The following is a 16,225-nucleotide window of genomic DNA, read 5'->3' as shown; positions in this document are numbered from 1 at the left end:
ACAGGTGGGATGAAGAGCCATGAGATACTAGTTATTTCACATGAAGCAGTTCTTGTCAATTGTTCAGTGTAATTAAAGAGTACATATTTTCTTCAGCCTTCTCTGACCAGAACTGGGAACAGTGTTTCTTAGTTCTGAGGAGAAAACATGTAAGTTATATCATTATTTCACCATCTGGTGAATGATGTACAGATTAATAACTGGAATGTACTAGAGCACTAAGAGGGAAACAGAAAGGTTTGCTTTGCCAACAAGTTTCACAGATCTGCTGCATAAAAAGTTCTCTGAAGTCATGACCAGGAGTGAAGTGCAAGTCAGGCCAATTTAAACAGGATGCAGCAGCACAGCCACCACAGGCTTGCTTTTACAATTGTTATCTTCCCATCTGCTACAATTGCATGTTGACCAGCATATCCCAGAAAATCTTCTGGACTGTATACAAACCACAAGCCACACAGAGAACTGGCTAGGCTGGCCAGTGTTACTTTTAAAGTTTCAACAGCCTGAGAAAAAAACCCAGTACTGCTGGTGTTATCAAGAGAGAAAATACACTGCTCTATTTGCACATTGTGTGTCAATTATTCCACCTTCCCCGTTCATAGGTATTTCCTAGCTTATACTTATGGCAGCAACAAAAATGCAGTAACAGACCCTGTAAGAAATTGCTCCTACATTTCTGGTTTTCTCACACATCCCTTTAGAAGATCCTTTTTTACCCAGCTCCTTCTGAAACTCATTTGGATGAATTTGGATTGTCATCTGATCGACCTAATGAGACCACTATGACCACCCACAGTGGTCAGACTGTCAGTATTCAGTCACCAAATATGCATGGCCTAAGACCCTTGAGGTGCACTGTGCACACAGTGCCAGGTCTCTCATGACCCTTCAGGAAAATTGAAGGGGCCTTGAAAACTTTATGGACTGAAGGCCTTGATTTTTCTGTGGAGAGCTGTGAGAAACACCCATCCCTACTCACCAGTACCAAGCATGTTTTCTCTGTGGTTGGCTCCAGCGGCCCCCAGCCCAGTGCCAGATCCTGGGTGTCCCTGTGTGCTCCAGCGACTCAGAGCCAGGGCAAGTCCTGCAGGCTCTGCACTGCAGCATCAGGCGCTGTGGCTCTGTGGAACCCACAGCCAGTGGCAATAGTGACACAGGCAGGCGTGGCTTTTGCCAGCCAGCAAAGAAGCTCATTAGGTGTGGTAAGCGCTGAGATTTCATCAGCCGAGGTTGGGGATTTCACCCTCTTTTGAGATCACAGCCTATGTCCTTCAGAACAAGGCAGGCTTTGGAGCCGCCTGTGTGGCTGCAGTTGTAGGTGGCAGGAATCTGTCCATCCTCACTGCTGACGCTGCATCATCCCGTTACAGGCTGTAATTACGGCTGTTTCCCCTGGCCAGGCACAGCTGCTGCCCCGAGGCGGCAGGTTAATGCCTGTGCCAGCCACGACACAGCGCCTCGCTATTCAGCTGAGGGAGGCAGGGAGAAGTCTCTTCAGCTAAAGGCTGAGGAGAAGGCACTTCTGAAAGCAACACTTATTAGGACTTGGTCTGAAGACAAGCTCCTAAGCGTTAAAGGGGAAGGGGAGGGTCCCGTCTCCCTTGGGAGCATCACTGCGCGCTTCCCAAGGCGGACTCCGTGCAGAGGGGCCGCTCCCGCCGCAGCGCCCTTCCCGCCGTGTCCGCCGGGGGCGCCAGTCTCGCGAGACCTGAGGCAGCGGCTCTCGCCTCGGTTCTCGCGCGATTTGCGCCCTGGTGCTGGCGGCGCGCGGCGGTTCCCCTGCCCGGCCCGGCGATGGCGGCGCCGGGCTCTGAGGAGCTGCGGGCGGGCGGGACGGGGCCGGGGCCGGGGCTGGGGCCGGGACTGGGCCCGGGGCTGGGGCCGGGGCCGGGGCCGGGGCTGGGGCCGGGGCCGGGGCCGGGGCTGGGGCTGGGTCCGGGGCTGGGCGCCGTCCCGCTGCACCCCGGTGTCTCGCGGCGGCGCGGGCGCACGCTGCTGGTGCGGCACCTGCCCGCCGAGCTGACGGCGGCGGAGAAGGAGGATCTGCTGCAGCACTTCGGGGCCGTGTCTGTGCGCGTCCTGTCGGACCACGGGCGGCTGGTGAGCGCCGGGCCGGGGCGGGCCGCAGGCAGGGCTGAGCCCGGGGCCTGGGCCGGCGCGGGGGTCCCGCTCCCGGGGAGCCTGGCGGGGCGGTCGGGACAGCGGCTGGCTCCGGGGTCCTGTCCCCGCCCGCGGCTTTGCCTCTTGCTGCCAGCAGTGAGGCTGTGGTAAAGCAGTGCCGAAGGGCCGCTTGTCACGTCTAGGGATGCAGTTTCACAAGCGTGTCTCTTGAAACTCTGTTTTGCTTTTTTCTTCCTCCAAATTACGGAAGTATGGATGTATTTGTTTGGTGACAAGTACTGTTCATAAAGAGCCTTATATTCTGCAGAACTACAGATAGATGCTGTCTGCATATTTTATCAGGGTCATGCTTTCTTTATAGGATATCAAATATAACGACTTCGTTACAGTGATTTTGGGTACGGCATCATGTAGTGGTAAGATGAAGTAATGAAGTTTGCTAAAACAATTTTAATTTTGAGGGGTGTATTCTGTGAGGATTTGATTTAATTTGGGAGGCTAATGTTCTTTCAAAACCTGAAAACTAGGGGAAGAAGTTAGAAACCGTTCGAACGCTCAGAGCCCAATAGTTGCAACTTTTGTAGCAGGAATAGTATTACTTTTAGGAGTTACTTTGATGAAAATATTTTGTGAAGTGCTCAAATAAATTTTCTGGTTTGGAAGAGGATTAGACGTTTTTATCCTTATATACTTCCTTGCAGTTTAGGATGGTTTTTGCTCACTAGAAAAGAAACACTTCTCCTGTAGTCCTCAGACTGCTGAGTTCCTGTCTTAATTTTGACTGCAGGAGGTACTTTTCCTAAATTCATAAGAAAAATGTTTTCTAGTCCTTCATGTTTTCCCCAAATGGGAGTTAGAGGACTACCCTCTGGAAGCTTTCAAATATGTAAACTTGAACTAATATCAAGTGCTTGTGGCTTAGTGTTTCACATGCAATCTCATACCCTTTTGATTCAAATATGTTATAACTTTTTTTTGTTTGTTTTCTAGAAACATACTGCTTTTGCTACCTTTCCCAGTGAAAATGCAGCTGCAAAGGTTTGTATTGAGTTTACTGAATGTTTTAGCAAAGTGCTTTTCTGAATTGCCGGTGCTCTGATATGTTTTACGCATCGTCTGGTACTTAGTGCTAAGAAAAAACAAAGCAGTACAATGTTGTACTAGAGTTCTGTTTCAGGATTTGCTTGCAGGACTTGATGAAATTTTTGAACGCTTTTTGTAGAGTCCCAAGAAAGGTGGGTTGAAAGGGGTTTGTGGAAGTCATCTGATCCAACCTGTCACGTAGAGCCTGGCTTACAGAAGCCAAGACTGATCAGAGCCCTGTTTAGGATGTGTGTGCATTTATATACAAACTATAAACCAAATATAGTTTCCTGTCTCCTGCATAACTGTGTATTTGCCATAAAAGTCAGCCCTAGCGATACTGACAATTCACATCTGCCATGAATGCCCAACTTTGATAAGAAAACTATCGTATTTACAGGGGATATGGATGCCAAAAAGGTAATACTAATAATGCTGTTTAAATACTAGTCTGGTTAAAAAGCCTGGGTCCAGATCTTCCCCCTTATACCTTGGGTTGGTTTTTTTTGCATTGCTTCTATTTTTTTTTTTCAGACCACACTTTATAGGACTACTCAAAAAGTTAACGACTGTGTGAGGTCAACAGGGGTGAATTAGTTGCTTGTGTCAGTTGTTTGCAGCCTATTGGGTTCTGGACTTGAAGAAAGCTGGATCTTCCTAGGAATCTTGATTTTAAAATTCCCAGCTGTTACTGAGAGAGTTTACCATGTTCGTACTTCAGGAACAAAAGACTGGTTACTTGAAATCCCAGGGCTTTACTAGGCTGTGTGAAAAGTCTTGATTGTTAAGGCTGCTGCTGTGTTCAGGTGACAGAACTCTGCAGTGGTTCTGGCTGTGCAGCCTTGTCCCTTTCCTTCCTGCCAGCAGGAAATGCTGCAAAAAGTGGGGCTGTGAAGGCACAAACCATGCAGAACTCTCGTGTCCACAGTAGCACAGACTTAGCTTAAAGCAGCTGGGACTGCATCCTATGGCCAGTTTACCAATCAAAGGAAAAACAGTGAAGCTTTGAAATAAATCTCATGTTTGTCCTCTTCCCTTTCTTTCTTTCCTTCTCTGTAATTACTTGAAGGCTTTATCAAGACTGCATCAGCTGAAACTTTTAGGTCACACGTTAGTAGTTGAGTTTGCAAAGGAGCAGGAGAGTGCACAGGTACTTAGCCAGCCTTCTGTCTCAGACAAGTGCAAAAGGTATGTGAAGAATAATTTCCTTGTTATGTTTGTGGTCAAGGAAAGGAGGTTCTGGATTCCTGGTACTTCTAACTCAAAGGATAAATTGTAACCACTTGGAGTCTTAACAAACAGGTTCAGATCTATAGGCAAGTGACTGCATTCCTCCCCGTAGAACTGTGTCATTACCTGTGGAATGTGTAAATAGCTGATAAAAGCTATGTAATAGTGTGTAACTAAAAGTATTGCAGTAGAGGTTTCAAGTTATTTATTCCACTTTCTAAATAGGAACAAATCAATAATTTAATACCTTTGAATTTATGGTCTCAGAACAGAGTGCATGACCAGTAATTTCAGTTCTTTTACTGTGAGTGGATTTAAGTCAGGAGTGTTTGAATATAGGAAGACTTACTTAAATCTACATGAGTATTTATTTGAGAAGACTGTCACTATTGTAATTATCCACGTGTTAACTATGAAGAATTGATAACAGCTGTAGTAGTACAATTGGTAAAATATGTTAAAAATACCTGTGCTAACTTATTTTTTATATTTATTAATAGAGGATGCATATTTTATATATTACATAAGGCATACTTAAATTTTGCTCTGTTTTAATTAAGACTAAATTAATTTTCAGTTCAGAAGAACCAGTGAAAGAAGAAAAGATAGAACCGAACTGTGTTAAAATAGAGAATGGAATTGCACCAAACCATGGGTTAGTGTGGGGGTTTTTTATTTGTCTTAATTATTTTATTCTGTTACAGATTATTTTGAAATGTGTTATGTACTGTGGAACAACAGTTTAGCTTCCTCGTATGTTCCACAGGCAAAGCTGTGGGAGGTGTCATAAAGACGAAGTTTCAGTTCCTCAAGTTTAGAATCCTCACAGTTGGGTAGTGACTGGTGCTCTGAGCTATGAAGTTGTGGATTGCAGAAAAGCCTTCTAGCACTGGGCATTGCTTTCTCGGGCATCAGAGGGCTGAGGTTGTCCCGGTGTTAACAGCAGAATTCCATTCACTTGTCTTTCTAGACGTTTCTTCCTTCCCCCCCGCCCCCCTTTTCATTTTTGCATACAGGAAGAAGTAAATTTTTGGAACATTTTGAGCACTGAGTTTATGATATTTGTACAGCCTGCTATGCTGTGCTTTTGGTTTTGGACATGTTGATTGTTTCTGTTTGCTTTAGGCTTCTGCATGGGTTGATAATTTCTTTATGCCCAAGCCCAGTAAATCTGTCATGCATTGGGGACTACTCCTTGATGTTAAAGGCATTGTAAGTGGCCCAAAACTATTCTAGGGGAAATAGTAATATTTCAGTGTTACTTCAGATGTAATCAATAGTTAAGCCTCTAGTAATCATTAATTGTTACCAGTAATTAAGTGGCAGTAATGTTAAGGCGTCTTGTTTTTAATCTTTTTTCCTCAGCCTCACCTTTCCCATCAATTCTTGCCTCAAATATTTGTATCCACCACCTTCAAGTGCAATTCTAGCAAATATAGCAAATGCCTTGGCAAGTGTGCCCAAATTTTATGTCCAGGTAAGTAAAAAACAGAAAAAAAATAGTATAAAATTAAAACCATCTATTTTTCCCTCTTTTAATTATCCACAAAAGTAATTCTGTTGTCATAGTAAATATTAAATTGGGTTTTTTTTGTGATAGTGTTAACCAATCTTAGTTTTTTGCTATGTTGAGGTAATGAGATTTTATTAACCAGAGGTAGCTTACTTAATTGACACTGAAGACTTGTCTGGATATGCTCTTCCTCATTAGATGTGATTTGAGCACCTGGAATTTCATTCTGAGGAGATGCTGTACTTATTTTATTAGCCTTGTTAGGGTGTTGCTTATATTGACCATTAGTGTTGGATCTCAAGTAGAGGTTTCACATTGTTCATGAGCATTAAAACTGCTGATTTACACCTCCCGAAAGTGATTCGCTATTTTTACTTTGCAAGGAACTGATATCACTTACTTATTTAAAGGAAACTTTACTTATTTTGAATAATTTCAGGTACTTCATCTAATGAATAAAATGAATCTTCCTCCACCTTTTGGACCAATTGCTGCTCGCCCTCCCATGGTAACTTTTTAAATATATATTGTCAGTACTGTAGAATTGATTCACAATTTAAAATGTTAGCAGCATGGTAGGAGATCTAAGTTCTAAAAGCTGGAGGAGTCTCTAGAGGATTGCAAATCCTGCTGCATTTCACTGGGTACGATGTGCATGTTCGTCTTCTGAAGAAGTTGTTTTGACTGGACTTAGAACAAAGAAATACACATCTATGGCAGCAGCACTGGAATGTTTCAAAATGTTGGTTCACTATTGAAACTGAGATGGCTTTGGAGCTTAAACCTCCACCCATATGTTTTGACCTTATTCTTCTTGGGAAAGTCTTTGAAACTGAGTGCAAAGTGAAAATCCAGGATCATGGTTGCTGTATGTTTTTTATCACCTCAACTTCAAAGAAGGAAAACATTCACTGTTATGCATCAGAAAGCAGCTAACTTTCTTTTGCTTGTGGAAAGTTTTTCTTTAGTAATGTAGTTTACCAAAAAGGCATCTAGATCCCTATAAGCATGCTTTGAGAAAATACTTCTTGTCAAATTATCATTTATTGCTTTGACTGTTTTTATTAAGTAAACAAGATACATTTGGGTTTTTTTCTTTAAAAAGTTTAATTTTTTAAACTTTCTCCCGTAATTAGTATGAAGAGTATTTACCAGTGCCTGTGCCACCCCCCCCCAATCCCACCTCTGCCTCCTGAAGAGCCTCCTTTGCCTGAAGAGGAAGAAGAGCAACTGTCTAGTGGGGATGAATCAGAATATGAAAGTGATAATGATGAGGAAAAGGAGAGGTATGCATTTACAGTTGTTTGCAAGCTTTTGGGCTTGCTTAAAGTGGTAGTTTTACTTTTCTGTCTTCTAGTTCAGCAAATGTAAATGTTTGCAGAATATAGCTGTAGTATCTAGTAGAGAGAGCATGTAGAAATCTTTCCAGATGCTTAGAGAAACTCTGGAGGACAGAAGGACAGTGCTGGTTTAAATGCAGTAAGAAAAGGAAAGTGGCCTATTGGTGTGCAAATTGTCATTTGTTCCCATGTCCAAAAAAACCCAACTAAACAAAAGCTCAGCTTGAAGAGTGCAGATGTAAGGAGCAGAAATGAGTTCATTTTCTGAAGTCTTCTTTGCTCCCCATCTTTACTAAATTGACTACTCAGCCTTAATCATATATGCACACCAACTTCCCAGATGTTCTTTGTGCCTCAGCGGGTATTGCTGGGGGTGATGATATTTGTGCTGAGGATTCTCTTTCCGTTTTGCAACTGAATTACATCATAGCTGTATTTTTGTTTTTCAGTTTTTAAACTAACACTAAATTAAAAAGCAGCTTTTTTCTTTGCTGTCTAAACTGAGAAGTAAATCAGGAAGTCCCTATGCCTTATTTGGAAAAATACATCATTTGGAAAAAGCTACCCCTGTTGAGTGTTATAAAAATCAGGTTCAGCTTGGAGCATCACAGCTTCTCTCACAGCTTCAGTGTCCCAGAAAGGAGCATGCTTGGGGAAGGAAGGGCATCACTAACCTGTTACGATTTTGGTCAGTCCTTAAGTGCTCTGTGTGTATTGATTTGCTGTGTGTTACAGTGTCAGTTTTAAGGTAGCTAGTTCTGTAATTCTGAAGAGTTCTATGTCAAGGGCTTTAAGGAAAGGGGAGGGTTTTCAAAACGAGTATTTTCAAATAAACTGTAAACCACTTTGTTTTGTTTTTGTGTAAAATAGAATGACCAAGTTGATGGAATTAGCAACCCTTCAGCCTAAAAGACCAATAAACACAAAGAAACGTGGCGTTAGAAAAAAGCAAAGAATTAAAGACATGTTGAATGTTCCTGTGTGTACTTCCCACAGGTTTGTGGTTTTTTGCACTTATCCTATTGGTTTTATTGCTCTAAAAGTCAAAATTTTCCTCTCTTTTGAACTGAAGTCTGCTCAACAACCTTAAAGTGTGCCTGATTCAAGCTCTGTTTCTCTTCCTGTCAAACTAATAGAAATTCCTTTCCATAAAAAGATAGCTAGTTTGACATAACAACTCTGACAGAAGAAATTTAGATTTAGTGTTTGGGCTGCTTCTTAAAACAAAAAGTTAAAAGTATGATACTGGAAGAATAGAAACTGACTTAGTTTAAACTAAGTTTGGGTTTTGAAACTGCAGTTGTATGCCCCAGTAGACAGCAGTGCAGTATTTCTATGTTGTGATGAATGATTGTGAATGTGTTTTTACTAACAGCTGCCTGCTTCCTCCAAGTGATCTGCTATGTATTTTTTAATATACAGTAGTTAAATATATATATAATAAATATATAATACACTAGGTGAGAGCAGCAGCAAGGCCAGTTATTTTTCATGCTTAAGTTACTGATGAAGTTTTTAATAAATGCCTGTGTGTTTTGTACTGTGGTATGTGATTCTTGGTTTTGCTCCCATGCCAGACATACCTACTGTATTTGCAGTGTTCTAATCACCTGAAACTCTCTTCGGTGAAATGTATGAAATGGAGAACATGTGTTTGTGGTAAACAACAGCATAAAATTTAACTGGAAGAAATCTTGTATTTGACCATGCATTCATTACTGTCTGAATCTTTAATTAATGTATTGTTGTTTTAAACAGTAACTTGCACCCTATACTGACACCTTCAGATGTCTTTGAGCAGCCACAGCATGTAGGTCATAAAAAAATAGAGTTTCATATTAGTGCCGAGATCCCAGCTGTTCTTCAGATAAACTCAGAAAAAGAAGACAAAAATGGTAAGAGAGTTTGTACTTCAAATGTATTTAATGTTAAAATCACGTGGCTTCAGTGTGTAGAAGGGTGCTGAAATTTATGCCAGGAAATTCTTTTCTATGATATTGGAGCTTTCAACACCAAGTTGCATCATGTTTGCATTTGCTGTTTTTCCCATGTTACAAGCTTTGGAGAGGATCCAGAGGATTTTAGAGGTCTCTCTCCTCTGTGCTCTATAGTTTTATGGTGAATTGCACTGTCTTCTGTATGTTAGGATGGAAATGTTACAAATGCATTCTCAGTATTTTAGGGTGTAAATGAATCTATCAGGCTAATTTCAGGTTTTCCTTTTCCACCTCTTAGAGAGCAGCATCCAAGTGATTGCCAGCCCTTTCTCTGTGGTGCACTGATTATCTGCCATAAAAATGCTGGGCAATGATAACAATGAGGTGTGATGGCTTTTTAGAGGGTTATGGTCAATCTGTGATTCTTGGTACTTTACAGTAACATCCAGTTTCTTTAAAGGAAAATACTGCAATGGATACAGGCTTAAACAGCCAGGCAAGTTTTATGCTAACTAATGTGTGCCATGGCTACATGGGGTTGTAGAGGACTCTACAGAGCAGGTGGTTTTGTCAAACTAAGGATTAAGACTCTTGTTAGGGATGTATTCAAATTGCCTTACAAAGTCTGCTCTATTAAAATGTTGCTGGAAAGAGTTTGGTGTTCTTGTTGGCTCTTGATCTTGTTGTGAATAAATGTACCAACCATTTATGTAATTTGTTGAAATTTCAGACCTTTATGCAAGCACAGAAGAAATCAATAATACAGGCTTTGGAAGGATTTTCCCAGCTCCAAGCTCAAATGATAAAATGGAAACTGAAGAGGAGGATGATGAAATACCATCAGAATTTATTTCTAGAAAGGATCTAGAAAAAAAACAGACTTTCTAGAGAAGGTATAACTATGAGAATAGATTATCTAGTAATAGCTTTTTGATTTGTTGCAACAAACAGCTTAAATGTTTCTTTTCTTAATTGATCGTATATTAAATTATTTTATACTTAGGTATATGTGAGCAAATGTGCAAAGTAAATGACCTAAAGTATGATTTATTTTTTTTGTCTTCAAGAAATGGAAAAATTTTCTGTTTTCAAAAACTATGAGCCAGGTGATCCAAATTGCAGGATATATGTGAAGAATCTAGCTAAACAAGTTCAAGAAAAGGTAGGTAAACAAGGAAATTAGATATCTATCAAAAGGGCTTTTTCTTAGCATTTCTCTTCACCCTACACTTTAATTTCAGGATCTCAAGTTCATTTTTGGAAGATATGTTGACTTCCAGTCGGAGGTGGAACGCAATATGTGAGTTCATTTGGTACTTGGTTGAAATTAAGCCTTTTAAATTAATTTCTATGGCACTGCTGAAAACTGTGATTTTAAAAATAGTCATATTTACATTTTTTGTGTTTCTGCATTAAAAAAATAGCGTTAGACCTGAAAATCTTCATTTATAACAAGTAAAGAAATAGAATTATTTTATGAACAGTGACTGAAGATCCTATTATTTTTATTATTCTATATATTTATATTATTATAAATTTTTATTATATTTTTATCATATTTTCATTCTCAGGTTTGCTTTTCTTGGCTGTGTGACACAGAATGAACTGTGTAGGTGATTGTATCTGATCATTTTGCATATGTCCTATTTGGTAGTACTGCACATCAATTTGCCCTCCTGCAGTCTATTACCTTTTAGTAAATGGTTTCCCCAAGCAAAATGGTCTCCAAGGATGTCATTCCTCCTTGTAGGCTTTGCTTCTGTTTCTGCTTTTTCTCCAACTTGAAGCATGAGAATACATTTGTACTGTGAAATCTGCAAGGTTTGTTAAAAATGAGTAATTGCCATTCTCCATTGTGCCCCTAGGTTTGATATCCGTTTGATGAAAGAAGGCCGTATGAAGGGACAAGCTTTCATTGGACTTCCCAATGAAAAAGCAGCTGCTAAAGCACTAAAAGAAGCAAATGGCTATGTCTTATTTGAAAAACCCATGGTGGTTGTATCCTTTTCTTCAAGCATTTACCTTATATTCTTTGTACTTGCTGCCAATCTCTAGTTTTGCTGTCATAGTGCTCTGCAAAATAGAAAGTGCCTTAAGAGAACCAGTCAGCATAACACAGTGTAGTATTGTTAATTTTATGGTAGCTGAAAATAACATAGAGGCACCTCTCCTAAAACAGGACAGTAAAAGTGCTTTATTTTAAAACAAATTTCTCTGGTCTTACCTCTTTGATCCTGCAAAGACAATACAAAAGATAATTTAGCTTGTATGACCACTATATTTAAACTAAATACAAGGTTTTAGACTTGGCTAGGTCTGTGTTTACAGAATCAAGAACATAAGAAATGTTCCTATTAGAGTAAATGGTCTCTAGACTGGTGTTTCAGCTGGAACTGTCACTTTTTGATTGCATAGCACTGTTTTTTTGTGTGAGAGTCCTTTCTTATTTTTCACTTAAATATTTCACAGTTTATTTACACTCACATTAAGCCCAGCATCTGCTGCTTTTACTGTTTTTCCTCCCAAATACTGAGACATCAAAGTTATGAATTAACGTGCTGGGTTGGACATTTGTAAATATCAAGCATTTATCCTACTGTAGTTACTCCATTTGCATCTAACCCATTCCCAGTTAGTCCTCCTTATTTACTTATTATTGCAAGCTCTTGGACAGGCTCTCTAATAACTTCTGTAGTGTGTATCAGTGAGGTCCTGATCTTGACTGATAGACACTATTGTTATAACAATACTTCATACTGTAGTAGAATTGATTGAGGTAAAGGTCACTTTCTAGATGTCTTTGCAGAAGTAATCTTTTTTTTCTTTCTTGGTTAACTTCTACGTATCAGACACTTGTAGTCCTCAACAGAATCTCAGCAATTTGCTCGTTCAGCTAGACCAAAACAGGATGCCAACGAAGGGAAGAGAAAAAAGTAAAACGCTGCACAAGGTATGGACTCTCTGCCTGAAAGTAAAAATAAAGAATTGGGCTGGGGTTTTTTTGTTAGTGTTTGTTTGTTTGTTTTTATTTACTGTCTCTTTAATGGCTTCTTTAGGAGTACTGATGATGGAGAGGAAATGTTCCATACAAATTTCTTTTCTTAAATGTGTGCTTATATCAGAAAAACAGAGTGCAAAGTGTATAGTCGGTTTAAGTTTAAAACTTTGGTTTTTTCTGTGTTAAAAAACTCAGAGACTCATATTTTTGTAATCCTGGTATTGTAGGGTATTTGTCAGATTCTCTAATCCTTATTCTGGGAAGCTAAAGAGAGTAATTCTGTAGAATTGGACCACTTACCTTTTAGTAAACTTCCAGGGTTTTGGTATTGAAAAGTGTTGCCTCTGAACTCCTTCCCTTCCATTCCTGACATTGTAAAGTGATCCTGAAGAACTGGTTCCAGCAATAAACTTCTGCTAGCTGTAAAGGATCTTTGCTAACTTTGGAAAATGAGTTCTTAGTGCTGTTGCAGCATCCTTTAAACTTGCCTGAATTAGTGAAGGGTATTTTGTTAGAAAGTGCTGCTTGATGTTGCGTTGATCAAGGCTTCCTTTGTTGTGGAATGTATAGGTCCTGATTTTTGGCATTATTTAAACATGAGGGGAAAGTAGCTTCTAGCAGAAAGTTAATTGTTATTTAACTTTATTTCTTACCGTGTAGCTTTACCTCACTGGTACCTTCTCTGAGTATTTCATTTTTATGAGAGTAACTCAAGCAAAACCATCTCTAATTGAACTGAGTGGTTTCATGGCCTGAAAACGTTTGCATAGTGTACTCTCAAATGACCATATGAAGTAACTGGTACAAGAATAAAAAGCATTATTTCTCAGTCTGCACCCTCTGATACATGAACTAGCTCAAATTTATATGGCACTGAACTTAATTTCTGGTTACAGTTGGAGATCACTGGTTATGCCTCCGCTTAAAACAAAATTCACTGAAATCTTAGGCTGAGTGCATATGAATCCTTCTGCTTAATCCATGGTGTGTTTTTAATCTGGAGCTTGATCCTTGCTACTCTGAAGGAAATGTGAATTTGAAATAAAGGATGTGAACAGATGGTTTTGATTTTTACTAATTGGTTGTAAAGCCCACAGTGTGGTTATTGTGATGGTAGTATTTCTGTTTTTAACAGCTAGTTTAATTGCAGGTTCTTCATTCTGTCCATTGTCTAAGGATTTCTTAAATCAGATTGCATTTAAACTTGTTTCCCTCATAGCTGAGATGCTATTTGGTCTTAGTTGCTATTTTGTGTTAATGATTGTGGTTTGCAAAATCTGTATTTTGTCAAATTAAAGATCACTTTTTTATAGGCATTCTTCCATACTGGTCATTGAAAAGAGAGAAATAAGTATTCTGTTAGGACCAAGTATTATGAGAATATTTCAGTTTTGTTTCTCACTTCTTTCTTGTTAGAAAAAACCTTCTATTTATGTTATCTAGTGTCTAATAAGATTACTAAGGTTTTTTTAATTTAAAAAAAATTGAAGCATTTTAGCTAGTGGAGAGCCTGATAGATGAAGCCTGATCACTTTTATTCTTCCCAGGAATTCCATGTCTTTTCAATTAATTTTGTACATTTATTCTGAATGCATTAAAAATGCTAAATACTTGAATTACATAAAGAAAATAACAAGGTGCTTATTTGTTACTATGTTGATGGTCAACTCAGAAGCTTTTTCCAGAGTGAGCAAAGCCATACTTCTATGTGCACCTGGAAGTCTTACATGAGTTACCATCTTACAAGTGTCACTGGTGTTCTGTCCATGGGCAGAACTTCTCCCTTACCGTGACTGTTTATATGTTGCAATCATACAGTGTGCCATGGAGTTACACAGATTTCTAGGGATCGATGAGGTTTAATTAAAAATACTTGTTTCATTTCCCAACTAATGGTTAAGCTGAACCCTATTGCAACATGACTGTTATTCTGTTCCTGCTGGAATATTCTGATGGATGCTGATTTATGATACAAAATTGCATTATAAAAACTTGAGTCTAGGGTTGATTGATTTTTTTTTTGAATTTTTTTTCCTGGTTTTTATTTCTCTACAAAGATTTTTTTCCTTTTTTTTTTTTTGAGAAAATAATACATATGGTTCATAAAAATACTATTTAACTCCTTGCTGGCTGAAATGTCTTTTTCTTGATGGACTGGCAAATAAGTTCACTTAGAGTGACTTTTTCCTGTAGCTAAAATACAACTTTTTGGGGTGAAAAGTTATGTGGAAGAAACTGATGTTGAGAGGTCTCCAGCTTCCTCATAGGGAAGAAGTGGTTTAAAAGCTGGCATTAAAGGGAAACATGATTGGGTTTTGGACCTGATGGAAATAAAGTGAATCTGAAAAATGGCTTGAAGGAGAGGGAAAAATCTGCTGGTGTCCTAATAGTTCAAGTTATCAAAAAACACATTTACTTTTGAATATGAAGTTTAGTGTTGATGGACTCATTAGCCTTCTTTAAATCTCATAAGGGTTAGAACTGTTTTTTATCGAGGAGGCATATTTGGTTTTGCTAGGTAGCATAAACTTATGTATGTGCAATACTGAGAATCAAGTGAAATTAAACCACATTCTGCTGTTCTTCTTTAGAAACATTCCTGCGTAAATACTGCAGTAATACTGTCATGCAGAGTGTATCCTTTCTTGTTGTATCCTTTTTTGTGCAATGTTTCCTGTAGCACTCAACTGCATCTTAAGTTTTCATGTAGAGTAGGTGTGGGGAGGAGTTAACGTGTTTTACCTTGAGCTAATCTAGTAATTTTCAAAAGCAAACTTTTTCAGGGGGTAAAAAGAAACCAATGAGTTGTCTGTGTTGTGTGAATAGACACAATGAAGATTCCTAGTCTCAAAAGGTGGCCTTCACCTTCTTCCTCAGAGGTCATATACTGTACTAATTTGTGGTCCCATTCCTTAGTGAAACAGTTCTAGCTCATACCAGCTGATCTGTGTGAAGCTGTGCTGAGCTCACACTGACCAAGTTACCTTGTTTTTCTTTAAATACCTATTAATATAATAATAATAATATGTTGGCTAAAATATGTTGCAGAGCAGTCTTAATATTAAGGGTTGACCAGTATTTTAGATCATTTGATGATTACTGTTGTCCTGGTTTATGAGAAACAATCTGAAGTTGATGTAGTTTATACGTTCCTTACTTCATCTTTTTTGAGTAAAGAAGAAAATTAACAATATCTTGCAATTAAGTATTTGGAGCTGGACTAATAATCAACTATTAATCACTGCTACCTTTTTGTTGGTTGGTTGGGTTTTGTTAGATTGCTCTCTGCACTGAGGTAGTGTTGTTGCTAGTGACTTACATGTTTCTTGTGGGTTTCATACTGCATTACTGTTTAACTTTCTATACTATAAAATTAATACAGCCTGCACCTTTTAAGATGTATTTTTACAGACATTAAGCACCTTTTAAAATACTAAGCATCTTTCAATTTAGTTGTCAAAAGCCAGTATAACACTGCTGTTTTCTAGTAGTTCTTACTTTTAACATGCCTTTGTGATGTTCCAGGTCCCTCTTGTGTTCCATCTCTTTCAAGTATTCACAAGCTGGGGAAGAAGCAGTGTAATCATCAGGACTCTTGAACTGTGCGTAGTTGCATTTCTAAAGTATGTAAGGCAGAGAATAAATTTTCTCGTCTTGAAGATTACATATATCTCTAAGTATCACAAGACTTGCATCATAAATGTATGTTTAGATTGCTTGTGAAGTCTAATAAATTATTCCCTTCCTCTTCATTTTGCTGTCTTCTCTTCATTTTGACTTTTATTTTTGGGGTTTTGAGTGGGATGGATCTTCTTGTCTTGGAGACCAAGCAGGAGGACTGGTGCACTGGCCTGAATTTGTACTCTGAAACTGGGCACTGTTTTTCCTCAGTAATTAGCTTGTATCATTTATCTGCAACTTGGAAACTGTTACTAGTGAGACCGAAGTCATTAAAACCAGAGTAGCAGTTAAAACTGTATAGTATAGATGTGGTTCTTGCCCT

The 16,225-nt window shown here is 39.0% G+C and overlaps 1 pseudogene across 1 annotated transcript; it reads left to right on the top strand.

Annotated features, from left to right (window-relative positions):
• The first annotated feature begins 1,794 nt into the window (after window positions 1–1,794).
• LOC309576268 (RNA-binding region-containing protein 3-like) lies at window positions 1,795–15,974 on the top strand (annotated as a pseudogene). Its single transcript has 15 exons — window positions 1,795–2,100; window positions 3,112–3,159; window positions 4,274–4,392; window positions 5,012–5,089; window positions 5,800–5,911; window positions 6,387–6,455; window positions 7,084–7,233; window positions 8,158–8,283; window positions 9,046–9,182; window positions 9,955–10,117; window positions 10,292–10,386; window positions 10,466–10,524; window positions 11,090–11,222; window positions 12,102–12,174; window positions 15,748–15,974. The product of its transcript is annotated as an RNA-binding region-containing protein 3-like (transcript).
• The last annotated feature ends 251 nt before the right edge of the window (window positions 15,975–16,225 follow it).

This window comes from Coloeus monedula (assembly GCF_965178545.1).
Source record: "Coloeus monedula genome assembly, chromosome: 9".
Lineage (NCBI taxonomy): Eukaryota > Metazoa > Chordata > Aves > Passeriformes > Corvidae > Coloeus > Coloeus monedula.
Note: the sequence above shows the minus strand (reverse complement) of the source record. Positions and strands in the feature narration are given on the sequence as shown.